We start from the raw sequence: 20200 nt of genomic DNA, 5'->3' as shown, positions 1-20200 counted from the left end.
CTTCAAGGCTACCTACAAATGCAGACTCCACAGGACAAAAACTAAGAAGACTTATCTTCTTTATCTACAGACACAACTGTTGGACTGCCTAAAGAATGGGAATTCAAACAGTCCATGTGACACCACGACTTCTCTGACTCCCTCCTCCCATGCAGCAGTCACAGGAACTGAAGAAAACTTGAAGAGTACCTTCAATACACTGAGAGGAGAGGGATGTTACACTGTCCTTTTACTCAACACCAGGACTACTTTACAGGCATACTGCATTAGCAAAACACTGCAGCGCAGACATAGATTCTATCTGCCAAACCACACACTTTAATCCATATGGCTTATTTTAGCCACAGAGAAGAGAAACAAGCTATGCAGAGCCAGCATGGATACAGCCAAAGTATGGATGAGAAAAAATTGACAGATGTGCAATAACCACAGCATCACAAAAAACAGAAGATACACACTCTACAGCAGGAGGTGTTAATGAGGAGCTGTAGACCTTCTAAACTCTTTGCTAAGTCTGCACACGTAACAAGTTGGATTTTGCCACAGCATTTTAACAAAGGGCTTTTTATGCTTCATCCATGTCAGTTAGGTGCCACCATCCCTCTGTAGCCCTGTTAGCAGAGATCTGTAGAAAACTGAAGGCTGATTATGGAAAACTCTTTCAATAAAGAACATATTCAATCTCTAGCCAAAACATGGCTCATATTGTTTCCAGTGTTCTCTTATCCCCCATGAATTATTTCACAGATTTAAACTCTTGGATTTTAACATGAACTTTATGAAATTCATTGCTTTTACTTAATCTTAAGTGCTGGATTCCCTCAAATGTCAGATATTCCAAGGAAAGACATGAACATCTGAAACCTAATAGCTATGAAACCTTAGAAGTAATTTACCAGGAATGTGAAAGGGATTTTTTTTTTTTCTCCTCCTCTTTTTTCTTTACAAAAATGAAGAAATACAATGGATTTCATTTCATTTCAAACATCACAGAAAGTATCTCTACAACCAAATAAAGTTGCATCATTTAAAATTGTTTAATTGGTTGAAAATTCAAGATAAATATTTCATTTCAAACAGAAAAAGTCAAGTGCTTTGAAAACATTCCCTCATCTTCTCCCGCCTTTTATTTGGAGAGGATGCTAAATATACAACAGAGCAAAGGACAAGAGCTTAAGAAGATAAAACAGCAGCAGATGACATGATCCTTTAAGGTTAGTCCACATAAAAATAACCTCAACTTATGCTTAAATTTCTCATTCAAAATATAAAAAAGAAATTTTATTAAAATGTGTGATTTCATCCTCCCCCAAACATTTGAGTCAATTTATCTCATTTGTTGTTCAAGTCTTCACAGAAAAAGGAAAAATATCCCAACCACCACTCTTTTTTGTCAACCAGATATATAACCTTAGGAAACAGTGTCTTCAACATAAACAACTATTACATAATTCCTTTAGTGAGGATATGTGAAGATAGGATACCTTTCGTAGCACCAGATAAACTGATCAAGAGCACCCTTTCTTCCTATCCCTGCTGCTTTCTGTCCCAGTCCCTGAAAATCTAACTGCTGCAATGGGAACCTTGAGAAATTATCAGTTCTCTGAGCAGCAGGAGCAGCCCCTATAGGATCCCTTAGCCTTCTGGATGTATGGCTTTGAGCCTAGTTTCTAAAACTCCAGGAGTCAACATCAGCCAAACTTTCCGGATTTTGCAGTTCATTCAGCACTACTGTGGCCTCAAAAAACACTGTGTCCCCAAGTCCAAAAAGGCATTCTTCCTTAAAACAAACAAACAAAAAAACCCACCCAACAAAAAAAAAGCCAATCATTGTCTAATTTTCAGTATCACATCAGTTCCTCCCAGTGAACCTTTTTTCAAGAGAAGATAGTGCTTGCCCTGGTTGTACAGCCTGCTTTATCCGAGTAGATTTCAACAGAGATTTGCAGGGAGACTTTTTCGATGAAAGCTCAGCAAATTCAGTAGTCTAAATGAGATATACTTTCCAATTAAGGATTAGCATACTTAACATGAGGCTGTTGATTTCAATTGGCATGACTCAAACTGAAATGTCAACCCACCTGCCATCTGGTTCATATATATCTAGTCTGGAAAGCAGTAATGAAACAGCTGAAAGACTGCTGCCATAGAAACAGGACACATGCAATGAATGTTACCTAGAGATCTTTTAAATTCTTACAAATTATTGTACCAGCAGCCCTGTAGTTTGGGTTTGCTTCTTTGAATACATACAAGTTCAGAGAAGATTTAATCTGAAATGCAGCACATTAAGGCAAGTAGAAGAAAGATAATGGCTTTTCCAGGGCGTGAAATAGAAGCATTCTAACTAATGAGTCCAGGGGCAAAAAATTAGTACATTAGTCATATATTTTAATTTGTTACAAAGGTTAAATAGGTGAAGAGACTGTTAGACTATTTTAAATGGGGAAGTCAACCTTCATTAAGCACTATTTCATAAGCATTAAACTTAAATACAGTACAAGAATAATTTGTAAGAAAGAATTACCAATGTTTCTATCAAGAATGAACTTTTGTATCTGTTGCAATACATTGGATGGATCATAATGCATTAACCTGAGCTAAAACCTGTCATTAACTCATTTTGCTGAACAGGACTGGCTAGAGCCTCGGTGTTAACCCATACACACTGCAATGTCCAGCAAACAAAATGACCAGTGCTTTGAGGAAATATTAAGAATTAGAGGATATCAAAGAAATTAAGATTGGAGGTAAGGTTTGACATATTTTAGATACTGGGAAATGAGGACAGAAGCAAAGCAGTTGGATGTCTTTCAGATAAGCACACAGACTTTATCCAAACTGAGTGCTCTGCTGTGCAGTACTAGAGCACAGAATGTGAGCACAGCTACTCCTATCAACCTAGGGTGCTCTTCAGCACACATGAAGAATAGCTGCAGCTAAAAACAAAGCAAGTAATTTTCAGTTTTTGAGAGAGAATTCTGTCCATTACTATCACAGGTCTCAAATTCTGAGGTGGCTCAAATATGGGGCTGGGAGGAATAAAAGCAAAGAAATGGATGTGAACAGAAGGGGTTCTTCAACCTTGAGTTGAAACGTCTTCCAATCCACTCCTGGCCCATTTACAAGCAAAATTTAGTTGTCAAAACTCCTATCTCCTATCACAATGTTACACATGGTCACAGGTTTTCTTGTTCTTTTTATTAGTTATTCTTTCCCTCTGTATTCAGGGATCACAGTAATCTTGCAACCATACAGCTCTAAGAATCACATGCAATTAACCATGCCAACACTAATTCTATCAAATCACCCCTTCAGATGCTGAAGGATTAAATACAAAGCAGGCACTCCTGACTCCCTGGCATACTACTTCCTTTCTGGCAATATAGTTCTTGTTTCTTTTTTGACTTGGTATCATCAACAGCTTGAGAATAATATTTTAAGTTTAGTGCTGGAGGGTTAAAGCTTGATCTAAGCTCTACCATTTGGAAGTTTTAGCTCTTGACGACTCGAATTCATGTCTCATTAATGTCACTTTTTGTGTATTAATATGACCAGCATAAGGACTGAATCAGAAGTTGTCTTCTTTGGTTCAAGAATTCTACCAGTATACCTAGGAAAAAAAAAAGGATGTCAGATGTATGGAAAGAAAAAAAATATAACATTTACATTTAAATGTTAGGAAATCCAACATTATAGTAATAGTATTCCCAAATGACTAACGTTTTGTGTTGTAGCAAAGATACTGGTAAATTAGATCATCTTTTTTTAAAAGCTATCACTGTCCCCAAAGTCTCTAGTTTTCTCCTGTGTTTAAGATATTAATGAACTAAGCAAGCAATTTTATGGACTGAAGGCTTCACTGGGATTTGGACAGAGAATAGATTATCAGTCACAGAAGACAGATGTTACAGGGAGGAATCCAATAGCCATAATTAAGACAGGATCACAACCTGGAAATAAAATTCACAACTAAATTTGGAAAGATAGACAAAAATCTGAAGCACATTTTTTCTTATAGGAGACTGTGAACTGTTAACTAACAAACAAATGCAACACTAAAATTGTTCAATTCTACCAAACTGCACAGAACTCCACTGAAGTAAATGGAAATTCATCACAAAGACCTCAGCCCTGCATTATTAGAGTTACTTGAGGTTATTACATTTTCAAGCAGGTGCAAGATCAGTCTGCAGGAGATCACAGGATGTATAAGATAAGTAGAAGTTGTTGCTTAAGACAGAAGAAGACAGTCTGGTCCCATAGCACTGGAAATCAGAAACCAAATGCCTGAACTTCCTAAAATAAAATGCAACGAACTTCTAAGAACTTCTACCACATATCTGTCTTCGCTAAAACCTGCAACGAAATAGCATTCACGAGCATTCTCAGAAAATTCCAGGTAACATGCACCAGTGGCATTGTTTTTGCTGAGTCAGCACGTTCAAACTGTATTGAACCAAATGGGTGTGCAAACTCTAGAATTAGAAACCTGACAGTGGTATTATGAATTTAGGAGTGTAACACAAAAGTCATAGCCAGAGGAAAATTCAGGTTATCTGGAGAAGTTCTTCAGTCCTCCCAGGTCCAAAATCTCACAAATAATCAAATAATCTGGTTTTTCAAGATTCCAGATTTTATGCAATATATTTTTACTATTATGTATACAAAGCCAGATCTAATAGGCAGATGAGGAAGCAAAAACCCTTTTTTCTTTCCAGTTGTTGCTCGCCCTTCAGCCACAAGATAGCAGTGTTTTCCAATTCTTCCTCCTTGGAAACATTTTTCTGCAAAGCCAAAGCAATTCCCATTTGAGAACTGCTGGATTCATCGGAGACAATGGATATGGAAAGCAATGCTAATCATACAATCCCTGCCTTCCTGTACTCCCCGAAGTATGTTTTGTATCTGTGATAGCAAGAGTTTCTAGTAGTTCATTGTAGCAGAGAAGCAATTAAAAAGGAAAGCATTTCAGTAAATACTACAAAAGTAACTTCAGAGAAACGTGTTCACTGTGAGAAGTATTCCTGTTCTCTCCATGTTTCTTCTGGTCTTTTCTTCAGCCTTATGCTCATGATTTCTCTGACAGGTTCAGTCACAAAAGCCGATTCAACAAAAACTATTGAAGTAAAAGAATCAGAAAGGTTTTACTTAACTGGGAAGTCAAATCTATTAGTAAATAGCCCATGTGCATTTCTAGGACAGGCGCTCAGGAGAGTAAGAAGATTATCTTGCTCTCTCTTTCCCTCTGTCTTCCCTTTTTTTCTTTTCTTTTTTCCTTTGTTGTCTTGTTTCTTTGTTTGTTTAATAAGTATTTATGCTCATGCACAAAGATTTCTTTAGGGCTAGGGAAAAAAAAAAACAGAGAGACTTTTCCAATGCCTAGAAGCATTATATAAATACTACTGTATGTGCCCTCAGGGCATTAATTCTGCTCAGTTCTTAGGGACCTAAATATGCAACTCGTTCCCACATCAGGGCTGTGTTTTGGAGAAGCTAATTACTACAATAACACGGAGTAGTAATACTGCCTAACTTGAGGCAAAGACTCTCAAGAACCAGTCTGATATTTAGTAAAGACAGACAGTTCCAAAGGGGAAGATCAGAGTACCTGCTTTAGACTCACAATCACATCACCCTACAGAGAAGTATCTCTTACTCTTCTTCTATTCACTATAAAAAAGAGAGAGTACATTTATCTGACTGAGGCTAAGTGCATAAGCAGCATAACCTCTTTCCTCCTCTCAGATCAACTTTGAAGACCATCAGTAACTGTATATGAATTTCTGGAAATCTACAGCTCTGGAGACCTGAATTTCAGGAGCAGGAAGTGCTTACAGCTGCCATACAAAATGTCCATACAAAGATGTCTGTTTACTCTGGAACTAGAAGCCGCAAAGCCCCTTCACTGCACTTCCTCAGTATTTTCTTTTGAGGCTGTTCCCTCTGCATAAATTATTAAACACTTTCCAGAGCAGGGACTGGAACCCAGGTGTCTTAAGCCACAGGCTAAAGCGTTATTCAAATCTCACACTGTCTGCTTTAATGAACGTTAACATATTGTGCGGAAAGTGGAAAAGTACCAAGGGAGAGACTTGACGAGATACACTGTTGATACCTTGTAGCCCACTGACTTACATGAGAAAACACATTCAAATTCATTTTCAGTTGATACCTACTTTCTCAAGCTCATGGAGATGCTATATGTAAGCAAGAAATATAACCTGTGTTAACTGGCCTCTAATTGGCTTTGGTTTTCTTGCACAGTTCTCTAACAAAATATTACATTTTGGTAAATACAACATTTGACACTAAAGGAGATTCCAGCCTATTTATTTAAATGTGAAGAAGCATGCACCACAGAGTATTAGTGTGCTTTTGTTAGTCATGACCACTCAAACAAACAGAAATGCTCTGATTTAAATAAAATAATTTCAGAGAAAATCTTCACCCTATGTTAATGACCTGTATAGAATAATTACCTTATATGTTACTTATATATATTACTACAAGATATAAAGAAACTAAGACATAGTGAAGCAAATACATCTTAAAACTGCATATTAAATAAAACCTTACTAAATATAGAAAGAAAAAAAAAACAACCCACACAGTGAAAGGATAATTTTGAGTCATTCCAAAACTGAAGTCAGGCTGAAAGAAAAAAGGAGAGCTCAGATTTTTATTTGTAATGTTTATAAATTGCTAAGGAAACCATATACAACAATCTAAAAGTAAAATATTTCCAAGATGAAATTTATGATTATACAAATATACATAAATATTTTTATATTTACACCAATCTAAAATACTATTTTTTTTTTTTGTGTTTACACCAATCTAATCCAGCAGCTAGTTTCAGTTTACAACAAAGAAATGCATTCATTGTGTAACCAAAATTAAAAGAAGTACCATTCACAGGCCTTTTCTTTCACATTTCTGGTTTAAGAGTCTTTTATTGCATATCTGAAGACTTAAAATGCTAATTGACACTATTCTGCATTAGGAGAGGAAAAAGGCAGCACAGAGAGAGTTAATCCTTTTTCCATCTGAGACACAAGTGACTGCATAATTAGTTACACCCTTGCTTTCACTTGTGCATGTGATTGGAAACAACTGGCTCTCCCATTTCACCAATGAAAGGCTTCCACATTAATTTATAACGCAAACAAGTACGTGTGAGAGTACGACTGCTCATTCCTCCATGCTAGATTTTTTTATGCATACAGTCATTAATATGTTTTTGCTATTTGTTCTCCTTTATTTTAATACATTAACATGCATTTTAGGATTTGATTCATTTCACATGGCAGCTTACAATTTTTAAGTTTAGGTTAACAAAGGGAAAAAATGGCCACTCAGAAATCTACTCAGGCTGTCATTTTTGCCAAATTTTCTGTTGTGATTCCAAGCAGTTCCTGATAGCAAGTTAAAGACAGAACCAAGTGTAAACTGACTGCTGAAAACATCAGTTTAATAATATTTTTAAGTTACAATTTCTTAAATTAGCAGCACAATGGCTTTAAAGCAGTTGCTGTCTTAAAACAGTTTCTTTGGAAAAAGTGCTAAATGCTGTACCTGGGAAAGTCACAAGCACAAAAGCAGCAAGACACTCCAGGGAAGAACAAACCAATAAATGTTCTTTAGGCTCCTGCCATATAATAATTCTTCATTGTTTATAGTTTATTATTGTGTAAATGTCAGCTTTTTGGGAATCTCTGCAACTACCACAGCAGAGCTAGATCTGTCATGGAGTTCTATTAGCCATCCTTAATAAACAACAACTGCTAAGCAAACTAAGCATGAACTCCCTCTCCACAGTTATATCAATCAAACTGACAGCAAATAGATACGAGAAATTTCCCTCTGCAGGGAAAGAGAACAGGTACTAATTTCCAAGTATTCCCTTACCTGATTTTTATCAGTGGCTACAGAATATTTGAAAATATTCTTTGTTCCTCAAAAGTCACAAATTGTTACTGATCCCTGTAACAGACTTTCACTGGCTCTGACAACACTGCTTTATGGAGAAACATGATACTATATATTTTTAATTACTGCCATGACACTTTTGTTTTTCTTCGCTTCTTCAAGGCCAATTGCAGGGTATGCATGAACTTATTTTCTTCTACTGGTTCATTTTGTTTCTAATCCATTTAGTGTATTCCCATAAAACAATTGAAATCATATTCATTTTTTAGAATCATAGAATAGTTAGGGTTGGAAAGGACCTCAAGATCATCTAGTTCCAACTCCCCTGCCATGTGCAGGGACATCTCACACTAAACCATATCACCCAAGGCTCTGTCCAACCTGGCCTTGAACACCACCAGGGATGAAGCATTCACAACTTCCTTGGGCAACCCATTCCAGTGCCTCACCACCCTCACAGTAAAGAACTTCCTCCTTATATCCAATCTAAACTTCCCCTGTTTCAGTTTGAACCCGTTACCCCCTGTCCTATCACTGTCCTGTCACTACAGTCCCTAACGAATAGTCCCTCCCCAGCATCCTTGTAGGCCCCCTTCAGATACTGGAAGGCTGCTATGAGGTCTCCACGCAGCCTTCTCTTCTCCAGGCTGAACAGCCCCAACTTTCTCAGCCTGTCTTCATACAGGAGGTGCTCCACTCCCCTGATCATCCTCATGGCCCTCCTCTGGACTTGTTCCAACAGTTCCATGCCCTTTTTATGTTAAGGACACCAGAACTGCACACAATGCTCCAAGTGAGGTCTCACGAGAGCAGAGTAGAGGGGCAGGATCACCTCCTTGGACCTGCTGGTCACGCTCCTCTTGATGCAGCCCAGGATACGGTTGGCTTTCTGGGCTGCGAGTGCGCACTGCCGGCTCATGTGAAGTTTCTCATTCTCATTTTTCGCTTCCACTTCTTTATATCTGAAAGTTGTAGGTGATAACTTATTACCTGATTACCTGCTTTGGTTTCAGATATTAAGCAGATTGCCCCAGAACAATTTACTTTTGCTTTTGGCATTGTAAGTTCTGCTAATTTTCTTTCGCAAAAAGTCTTGCCTCCATCAAAATGCAGAAACCCTTCTTTCCTTTTCACCTTGGTATAATCCTATCAGTGGGTGTTTAGACATTATAATCCTAACAGTCTCTCTCATCTTCTAGAGATTTGAGGCTCTTTGCTAAAGGTTATAACTTCACCCTGGGGCATGGTAAGACTGAAGCAGTAATTTCATACCAGAGAACGAAGCTGTGGCTGCATTTTGAGCTTAAGGAGTTCCCACCACAGCACATCTGTGTTGTGCCAATACAGCTGTATGTAGAGCTGCTCTCCAAGTCCAAAAATTGGATTAATCCATGCATATAGTCTTTAAAGCACACTGTGGAGCACACCTATTCCAAATATAGACTGAAGTTTAGAGTGTCTGAACTCTACATTTAGAAATACACTTCTAGGTATCACCTTCTCTGAGGAATACTTCTTAGATAAATTAGACTTACTCCTGTCCTTATTGAGCCAATATATATTCAAAATAATTCCACTGGGAAAGGGCTAATCTTGCAAACTTTTACAAGTGTTTAATTTATTACTGAGAGCAGTCCCATTGGAATCAATGAGAGTATTCACGGTAAAGTTAAATGCATGCAGAAAGTGCTTTACTCCGGAAAAAATGGCATTCCAGAGCAGTTTTTAAACCATTTTGCTTAATTCATGTTTAATCAGAGTGCTGTGGTCAAACTGTTTCTGTGATTTTTCTAATAACTGCATTCATGGACAAGGCCTCTATTTTGTACCTTTTGATGTGTAACATGCTGCTGCTGCACAATGGGGAAGCTTTCTGCAGGCCTTGTGGTCCAGCTGCTCAAAACACTTCTCCTGGACTAGTTATGGCGTTCTGTTGCATTCCATTACATAATGCTGGCTTAGACCAGCTCATTTCTGTCAATACCAAAAGCCAAAATCAATCCAGACAAATTATATGCATCTGAGGAGGCAAATCACTGCACCTCATGGAAGCCTCTTTCTAGAAGAAAAGCCGTGATTCCCCATCAAAACTCTAACAGTCAACACCACTAAAAATATTTCTTCCTTTTTCTTTTTAAGAAAACATTGCAGAGAAAAAATAATGGCCTTCCAAATATTTATTTACTCAAGAAATGTACAACTATTTCTGCCAGCCTGAGTTTATTGACAGTTTAGGACTCACCCCAATAACACTGTGAGTCACAAAATTAAAATAATTCTCTTTTTCCTTTCTGAAAAGGAAACTGAAAAATACGTTTTCAGAAAGCTTTCTTTCAAGTCCAGTGACAGAAAAAGCAATATAGTTGCAACTTCATTCCACTTTTGAGAGAAAAATGTTGTGGGAACTAGGGGGTTGTCTGCAGGATGTGGCATGCCAAGATCAGCTAGCACAGGGCCTGCTCTGCCCAATCTGAGGAGGCCCCAGGAAAACACTTTGCCAGTGGCAGGATTGCCTGCACAGGGCTGCTCCTGCACGGGTGTAAGGAGCACGTTGGAGAAGTGTCTGGTCAGACTGTGCACTTATTAATCTGCAGATCTATAGATCAGCTGTAAGTCAAATGCCACAATGTCAAATGTCAAAGTCAAATGTGATGCTGAGAGGAAGAACGTCTTCTACCATAGAAAGAAGGTTCAAAGGAAATAGCAGATTTCAGTGGTCTGCTTCTTCCTGCGAGGTAGCTTAGCCATGTTCTACAGGTTTAATCAAAGTGTCTCAGCAGCAGCAGCAGCATCTCCAGTAGAAGGCAGATGGTCACTTTGCACATGGATGGTTACTCACACTGAAGTCCTGCACCAGAAGCCTAAAGCCCCAGCAATATTGTCTCTGCTTATGCACACATACCAAGAAAAAATATAATGTCCAGAGATCTGAGGTAGCAGCGTTGCCCCAGTAAACACTTTGCAAGAAAAAAGAAATTACTTCAATTCTTTGCATATCTTTTGAAATAATTATCTTAATCAAACTGCTTCTTGTAATCTTAAAAAGGACACAATATCCCTTATGAAAAGTTGGTGTCAACCTTGCAGAGCTTTTGTCCTCTTGTGCTGCTCACCACTTTTATCTTCCTATTATTCTGATGACATTAAAGTGGTGAAGTTGTACATAATGTGCAATAATACAAATCTTTTATATCTTTCTCCTCTGTTATTAAAGTTTAGGAAATATTCAATTAACAGTTCTCGGGTTTTGTTGTTATCTATTTCTCTTGGCTTTTATACTGGAAAAGGACAAAACACAAAAAAAAAATGAATAAAAATACTCAAGGTAACAAAAATCTCTGTTCATTAATATTCTGAATTTCTCTTTCCACAGCTGCAACCAGAAATTTTAATCCCAGAGAGCTATTTCAGTACAAAGTGCAGTAATTAGCTCATAAATGATCAGAAACAGATCTGTGCCCGGTGTTTCAGCCTTTAAAAGAGTGGGGAAGAAGTAAGGGTTTTAAATACCATTTTTGCAAGCCTGCTGAAGAAAGATTTTTTGCTTATTTTTAAGGGCAAATTTCCCTTACTGTGTGGTTTGTCTGTATATGTTATTTTGAAAAGTTCAGGGGAATGGTAATGTGTGAAATAATCCTTACTAGGAAAGTAGCTCTACTAAAATGTATATTTATACTAGGTCTGTTTACTATTTTTTACTCCCCTTGAATTGAAACCAGACCCTCAACCCAACTCCACTGTAATTTGAATTAAAAACAGTTTTTAATAACCTTTCCATTTATTGAAGAACACTTCAAATGAGACACGCAAAGAAAGTATGTTAAAGGCAAAATAAAGCTGTGGCACAGAGCAAACAACTAGAAATTCGAGAACTAGATTAATCTGAAAAATTCATTTCACCCTCCTTTTTTAATAGGCATTTGGATAGATTTTTAATTACTTGATCACATATGATTCCCCCTTAGTCCAACACCTTCCTCTGCACACCATGCTGTGGGGACCAGGAGAGTGCATCACTGTGTCTCTTTCCCCTAAACTGTCCCAGTCTCTGGTCCCACCCTGGCAGCTAATTGATTCTCTCACTTGCTGTCATTACAGACTCTTCCTCCAGCCTCACTAAGCCTTCTCTCATCAGCTCTTTTGTCACAAATAGATCAAAATCAAGCAGCTACTCTGAACTGCTTGACAGCAGAATGAGACAGAAAGCTCCTAATTCCAGTATCTGGCCTCAGCTGACCATGCACAATCATAGCTTTATCCAGTTTTGCAGTTTGACTAGATCTGGCACAGATCTGTTTTTCCTGTTAATATTTCACTTCCTTTGAGATCCGTTCATTTCAGTTTGCTCTACAAGAAACCGAGTTAAAGTGCAAGAGTTGGAAATATCATAGGAAGGTATAAGTGCATAAACCACAGTTTGTGCACAATTGATATTTTAGTTCCTTCCAGCATGAATTGAAGGTATTTTTATCTTCAAACTCCAAAGGAAAATCAGGAAAAACAATTCCTATAATTCAAGCAGACATGCAGAGTATTTAGATTTTTTTCCACACCTCCAGTCTGACTTTGATGTATAAGATCAGAGAATTCCATTTGTTCCTACATTCATTTCAGCAGCAACACTTTGGGCACTGAAATATTTTGAGAATTATTTTTCCTGGGACTGTTTGGCAAACCTTTGCTCATGTGCTTTGTAAGGGTTTCTCAGTTAAATACATTACCAAAAAAAAAAAGTCTATGTAGGAATGGAAAACTAAACTGAGTAAAATGTTCCCAAAAGAACCAGGCATAATGTAAAATATTAAATAAACATAGCATTAGAAACTTAGTTACTGAAGCATATTTTGGCTCCTACTGATGTGTGTTTTCTTTTTATGTCTTTTAGAACTGCCGGAACAGTTTGAATCACTTTGTTTTCAAGGTCAAGCTCAGATAAAGTGTGAACCCTCCCTAAGAGCATGTTGTAATATGTTCTTACTTGTTTCACAAAGCTATCAGCTTCTGAGTTTCCTTCTTCAGTTTGCACTTTGCCACGTGGCCTTATTTCTTTGAGATGACCTTACAACTATTCATGTTTGCAAAATCACAGATTTCTCACAAAAATCTGTTGATATTTACCTGCTAAATGGCATTTCTGAATGTTTAGCCTGTCTAGTAGCAATTACTCTAAAGATGTACACAGTAAAATAGAGCACTTTTTGACTAGTCCTACTGTTTACTAGAAAGTACTTCATAATTGTCCATATAGCATAACTCTGACAGGAAAATCTGAAAAGCTATATGAGGCACCAACAGGGCAAGGCAGAGAAGTAAGAGGATATTCTTTTATTCTTCCACAATATTCATACTGTGGTTTCACCACAATATTCATAGCAACCACAGGATGCCTACTGATCCCACAGACATTTGAAAAAGGAACATAAGCAGAAGGAGTGCAGAAGATGCTATGTACTGAGCTGTCCTATTATTTACTAGCTCAAATTAGTTATCTTGATGGTTAAACCTACACAGTAAACTGAGCTAGTGCTGCTTTATGAGGACTTCCAATGAGAAGTGATCAGAAGTTGTGCCACATCTCACTATCCTCAGAGTTATCACAGGAAGACATAGAACAATGCCACGAAGAATGCCAAGAAATTCTTATCAATTACTTTCCAGCTTTATGGATGGTATTTTATAGATATGGCATTCTATGTACTCTCATACAGGTACAGAAATTAAAATTAAAGATCTCTGGCTCAGAAAAAAATATCAGTTAATGAGATAATTCAACAACTCCGTTTGCCAAGAGAAAAGCAAAAAATATATCAACATATTTCCCTCTATCCCTCTGTCTTCTGAAAACCATTTCTGCTCATGTAAGCCTGAAAACATCATCTGAGACACCACGGTAGAAGGGATCAAACCAGAAGGCAGATGTAGATGTGGAACAGTGCATTAGTTGAAACATTATTTCTGTTCTGAGATAATAAATATCACACTACACTATTTAAGTATTTTCAATTTCTCACCCTAACTGTTCCTGAATACTCAGTCTTTCTGCCACTTCAAAATTCAGGCTTGTAGTATACATGGTTCTCTTAGTTGTTATAATCAGGTGATTTAAAATTAACTAAGCTGATAGAATAAGCTTCATTATTAGAGTTTCAATTAAAGCTCAACAGCTTTAGCTCTATTGGCCTGCATGTATCTATCTCTGCAGCCATATAACAAGACTCCAGTATTTTGTGGGGAAAAAAATGAAAGTTCAACAAGAGATGCTTGCAGCTGAAGACTTGCAATCCTTTAGGATGCACAGTTCACCTAAGTAATATTTCCATACCTATTTTTTCAGAACAACTGACATATCCAAACCAGTCTATTGCTCTTCTTATTCAGATGAAAATCTGGTAGCTACTGAAGACCGGCCTTTTTGTCTAGCCTTTGTTTTAGCATTTAAATGTGTGCAGAAAACTGATTCTCCCCTACTCCAGGAACCAAGAACCTAGTCCTGTATCTGCTGTGGTATGACACACTTGTTATATCTCAGCAAGTAGCAACTGTGTCATTATTATTTTTAAGGTTAAATATATTCAAGTTGTATTTTGTAAAGTGCTGAGAACCTGTAATGTCACTCCAATACAGAGATGCATCATCATTCCAGTGATGCACAAGCCCCAAGGATGTGAAGCGTTTGCGTGCATAGCTTTCAGTCCATCCATGGTCCCACTGAAGTCCAAAGGAAAAAAGCTTCTGAAGTCAAAAGGATTATCCAAGCTGGTAAAATGAAGCCTGTCAAAGCCAGGCACCCTGTGGAAACAGGTCCTGGAGCAAGGCACAGCCGTTCATCCCCATTCCCATTCATCATACTGCTTTCATTTCACACAGTGTGGATGAAATGGTGTCTAGTGCTCCACTAACAAAGAGATCTCATGTCCTACCTCACTCTTCCTAGTTTAGTGCATAAATCTCAGCACATATGTGTAATCTGCAGCTATTCTCTAGCCTTCGTATAGAAATAGAACAAAAACACCCTGGCCACAAATACCGTTATAAGAAAAAAATGAAAAGGCAATTATCTTATGCCAAGGATGAATTAGACTGTTAACTTGCTCTCCTGTGTTAAGCGTGGAAAACTATTACCAGTTTTGACTTTTCCCATCTGTTCTATTCCAAGCTTGCCGAAAGGCTGATATTCTGACAGCAATCTGAAACACAGTTTTGCCAACTGTTTCTTTTTCAAAGTCCATGTTCCATATGTTCTTATTATGCTTCTTTTTATTGCCTTGAAATTACACAACTAGGAAGAAAAAAGATCACTGCTTTGTACAATTATATTGAATATAAAAAAAAAAAGTTTGTGGAAAAGATAGATCATGAGAATATACTACTCTCTTCTCCCATGAGTTACATCCTTGTCTTGTCATAGTGTATAATCCTGTTGTTTATAATTATTGTCTGTTAAACTCCACATACAGTATGTTTTATATATATCACATACAGTCTAAAAAAATGAATGATTTAGAACAAGGTATGCAGTAGAGAAGGAGCACATGTGGGATTTATCTCCTTTCTTTCAAACAAGAGTTTTAAATATGTATTGGCTCTCAAAAGCTAAGAAGAAATACATCTATTGTTTACACAGCAAAGGATTTCCACCAGCATTTATAAATATTATCACCTACCAAGAATTTAAAAAGCAAAAATCTTGTATTTTAACCTCACGGTAACCTTTCCAGCCTGTGTAATAGAAAGCACATCATAAAACCTATGCAGCCCTGGAATCATTAATGTTGACACATAATACTGATTTTATATCCACTGAATTCTCATGAACTCAGAGCAAATCTCTACAGTTATCATTTATACGGTATAAACCAGAAGCAACTGAATAAACCAATAGAGGAAACACTGGAGTTTCATATCCATTTACCACAGTCTGACTGACATGAGGCCCAAAAAAAGATAGCAGTCAAAATTAAACCATTGGAAGAGGGTTTTGATGTGACAGGATACTGATGATAGCAGGCACAAGCTTAGCCTTACCAATAAAGGAAACACTGTGCAAGTGGTATGTGTTACTTGCTCACCTGACTGGATAACAAACGGACGCTTTGCAGCATACAATTTCTTTAAGTCTGAAATGGAAGCATCAGCCTTCAAAGCTGAGATGCACAGAACTATGTTGGTGGGCAGGGACTCTGAAGATTATCTAGTACATCCTGCTCCAAGCAGAACTACAGCCAGCATTTGGCCAGATAGGCCAAGACTTGGTCTAGCCACAACAAATACTTCCAGAGATGGAGATTCCATAACTTACCTGATAAACTCGTTCAGAATGGCATCAAGTGAAAATGTTTTTCATAATGTCTGAGATACATATGTGGCCACTGCCCTTGCTACATAACCTGTCCCACCAAGAAGAACCTGGCACCATTACCTTCAATCTAGCCTTGAAATGGTTTTAAGCAGAACAATTACTCTCTAACTATATTTAGCTTGAAAAAATTTGCTTCAATTTCAGATTTGGAAGAAAGATTTACATGAATAAAAAAAATCCTTGTCTTGGGTTCAGCAGTAGCAGTCATTTTTTCTCCTTCTTAGTAGCTAGTGCAGTGCTGTGTTTTTGACTTTCGGCCTGGGAACAGTGCTGATAACACCGATGTTTTTAGTTACTGCTCAAATGTTTAGCCTGACCAAGGACTTCGTGAGTCTCATGCTCTGCCAGGGAGGAGGGGAAGCTGGGAGGAAGCAGAGGCAGGACACCTGACCCAAACTAGCCAAAGAGGTATTCCATACCACAGCACGTCATGCCCAGGATGTAACGGAGAGTTACCCGAAAGGGCTGGATCACGGTGGGGTGGGGGTGAGGTACCAGGCGATGAGGTGCTGTATTCTCTTCCCTTGTTATTTCCTTTATCATTATTATTGGTGGTAGCAGCAGTGATTTGTGTTGTACCTTAGTTATTAAACTGTTCTTATCTCAACCCGTGGGAGTTGCATTCTTTTGATTCTCCTTCCCGTCCCTCCAGGAGGGGGAAGAAGGGGGGCGGGGGGGAAGTAGACTGCGTGGTTCTAATTTACAGCCTGGGCTTAAACCATGACAATCCTTTTCAGCTGTACCAAGTTGATCTAACAGACATAGCTTTGTTTTACAGAATTAATCTCATTTATGTATTTCTGTTATCACAGGTATAACAATAATACTATGGATAAATACCCTGAAGCACTAATTCACAGTTTGAAACTAAGATAATCAGTTCCCAGTTTGTTAACTATTCTTTAGGTAAGTTATAAACAAGCAGTCAAAATCTGTCATCATTATAATTATGATATAATTATGATATTATAATTATGATATAAATATGGTATTTTCTTTGTCATAAAATTGTAATTTGTAATAAAATAGCATTTGTAGTTGCAAGCCTTGCAATCTTCTTTTATATAAGTGACTGAAAGCTCTCAGAGAAACTACCTAGTGTTTATCTCCATTCAAAGCTTGCTGCACTCCATTAAATCACTCCAGCTGCTTTCTGAGGCTTTGGTGCAAGTCAGAAATCATCAAAATGACCACCCTCAAAACGAGTTTTGAAGTTTGCTTAAGCTGCTTTAAACCTCTTTCCTCATCTTGCCTCCCTGCCCTGTTGCTTTCTCTGGGCTGTGGTGATGCTGAGGTGAACCAGCTCAGCTGATTTCCCCTGATGAAAACATTTGCCAGGAAGATGAGCTTCCAGTCAGATCAAGAAACTAATACAACTCATCACAAAGGAAAAGGGAAAAAGAAGGCATGTTCAAATTCCTTTTAGGAGCAATACAGTCTTAGAAGTCATCTCTGACACGTTTTTCAGCCCTATTGTGAAAATATTCTGTTAACAGTAAGCTTGAAATTGATGTCACCAGTAACTCTGTTTATGTTAATGGAAATCTCCACAGTTGAAAATAGCTTTCCTGAAGGGAAAGAAATAAGCCATGTCACTAGCCTTCATTTGTACTCTACGTTTTCTTCATTCTGTTGGATTTAGAATGACTGAGTGACTAGTTTCTCATTTCCATTTACCCAGCTCTGACAAGTATTACCTCAACTGCACACAAAACTCAAAAAATGGTAGACAGAGGAAATCAAAGGCTCAGGAAACAAGGGCTCCAGGATATGACATGCACATATACATATAATCTGGAGTGTAGATGAGCTGAAGGGCAGCATTTTGTTCTGAAGCCAGACCATCCATTTCTTTTATGATTGGCTATAATGCTGATTATGATCTGATTAACAGCCAATTTCAAGATGAGCACATTATTCAAATTTATAGTCATTTGTTTGTAATGTGGGCTATCAGAAAGCTTTGCTCTTAATTACACTGATGCTTTAATTGTATAGTTTTACAATGCTGATTGGAATTGTCAGTTTGTGAATATGATTATTGCACATTAAAGCTAAGTTTGTAGTAATATTCTTCTAGTATGATATGAACATGAGTTGTGTTCTCCCGCTTGATTCTAGTGTATTTAATTACCATTAATATATTCTTTATTAGAAGCAGATGGGCTGTTGAATAGAAGCATTCTTGTACTGTGTCCCTGCACCTATCACAGCAATCCAGAATATGACAATGATTTAGGATTGCATTGTTGAGGTTCTGCATGTAGCTACTTATTTAAATCCAACACAATGTAGCTGGCTGCAGTGAGAGTAGTCTGGATTTGCAGGAATGTTCTAAAAGCTGAACAGCAAACAAGCAATTATCTTATTGATGTACCTGTTGGTATACGTTCAGCAGACTAAGTATTAAACAGTAACTACAGTTAAAACCCTCTGCTCCAATCTAACCTTCCAATATCACTATTTGTCTGGAACAGGTTTTATCTGACCTTACTTTCAAAGAGTTTATTTAACCTGGGCATTTAAGTTCATTGCCTTCTTATCTACACTATGCTGAAATGAAAGACCTCAGATAGCTACTGTGACAAGTAGGTGACAGTGCTGATACCAACCACTACAAAAGCTTGCCAGTGATATCCATTGCCAGCGCTACAGTGCAGGCTCCATTTTCCTTTCATAAAACTTTGGTGCATAAGGAAGCCAAGCTAACTACTGAAGTGTAGTTAATTTGTTAACAAGTCTCAGTGAGCTGTTTTCCTCAAAAAGGAAAGATTAGCTATCATGACTGACTGAAGTCTAACTATGTGGACTAAGGGCTGGTTTTCTCCATCTCATATTTGTAGCTAATACTTTAACATCACCATGCAACTCCTGTCCTTGTGAAACCAACAGAAGTGATCTCTGAGATGCCACAAGGAACCTGCCCACCAGTGCTGGCAAATCATCTCTACTGGAGATCCTGGTCCAAGGCTCAGTGTACAAAGGATATGACATAATAAACTTAAAATATCATATAAATCTAGCTAGTAAGAGAGAATAGGTTCCAACTAGTCTCTTCCAAAGACCTTTACTAGGGAAAGTCATGGAGAAAACATTGGTAACACATACTGTTTTCTTGACAGCTATGATGGTATGGGTGCTTCCTTCTCTGAAAACAGTGTTTTTATCTCTGGGAGGAGTGTTTACCAGCTTTCATCAGCCCCAGATGGCAGGTATCCACATCCCTATGCTAGCACAAATATTTCAGCAGAATGTAATCTTTCCCAAACACATTAAGTTGCTTTTTATAAATAACCGATCAGCTTACTGTGTGCTTATACTGTTGGATGTAGAAAGCTGTGGGCCAGCCCCACCCACACTCCAAACTGGCTGGATGCAGGCCACCTCATGTCCAAAAGCCATGTAGCTACATTAATGCAGGACTACGCCTGAGCTAATAACTGCTGAGAGTCCCAGTATTAGTACAATAATGTTTTCACAGCAGCTTGTTTTTCTTTTAGTCTAAAATATAAGATCACACAGGCTGGCGATTTCATTATTTAGTTCAGAAGAAACCAAGTAGAGTTTAATATGTATAGAGAGTTTGATACAAACAGAAGCTTAAATAGCCAATATAAATCTTCTCCAAAGTAGTAATAATTGATTTAGCAACTATGTGGTAAACAGAGAATTAAGGATTTCATTACACTAGTCTTTTGTCTTTAAGCTGACATACAACATAATATTGCTGTTCACCACAACAAACCTTAACTGATAGACTTCTTCCCAGTATTTTATTCCAAAGAATTAATATTTACATTTAATATCCTACTGTCATTATCTTGTTTCCTCCACAGTGAGAAGAGTTGTCTGCTTTCCACAGGTGCAGAAGACCAGCTAAATACACAGCAATTCCCCCCCGCCTTATCC

This window comes from Psittacula echo, assembly GCF_963264785.1.
Source record: "Psittacula echo genome assembly, chromosome: 1".
Classification (NCBI taxonomy): domain Eukaryota; kingdom Metazoa; phylum Chordata; class Aves; order Psittaciformes; family Psittacidae; genus Psittacula; species Psittacula echo.
Note: the sequence above shows the minus strand (reverse complement) of the source record.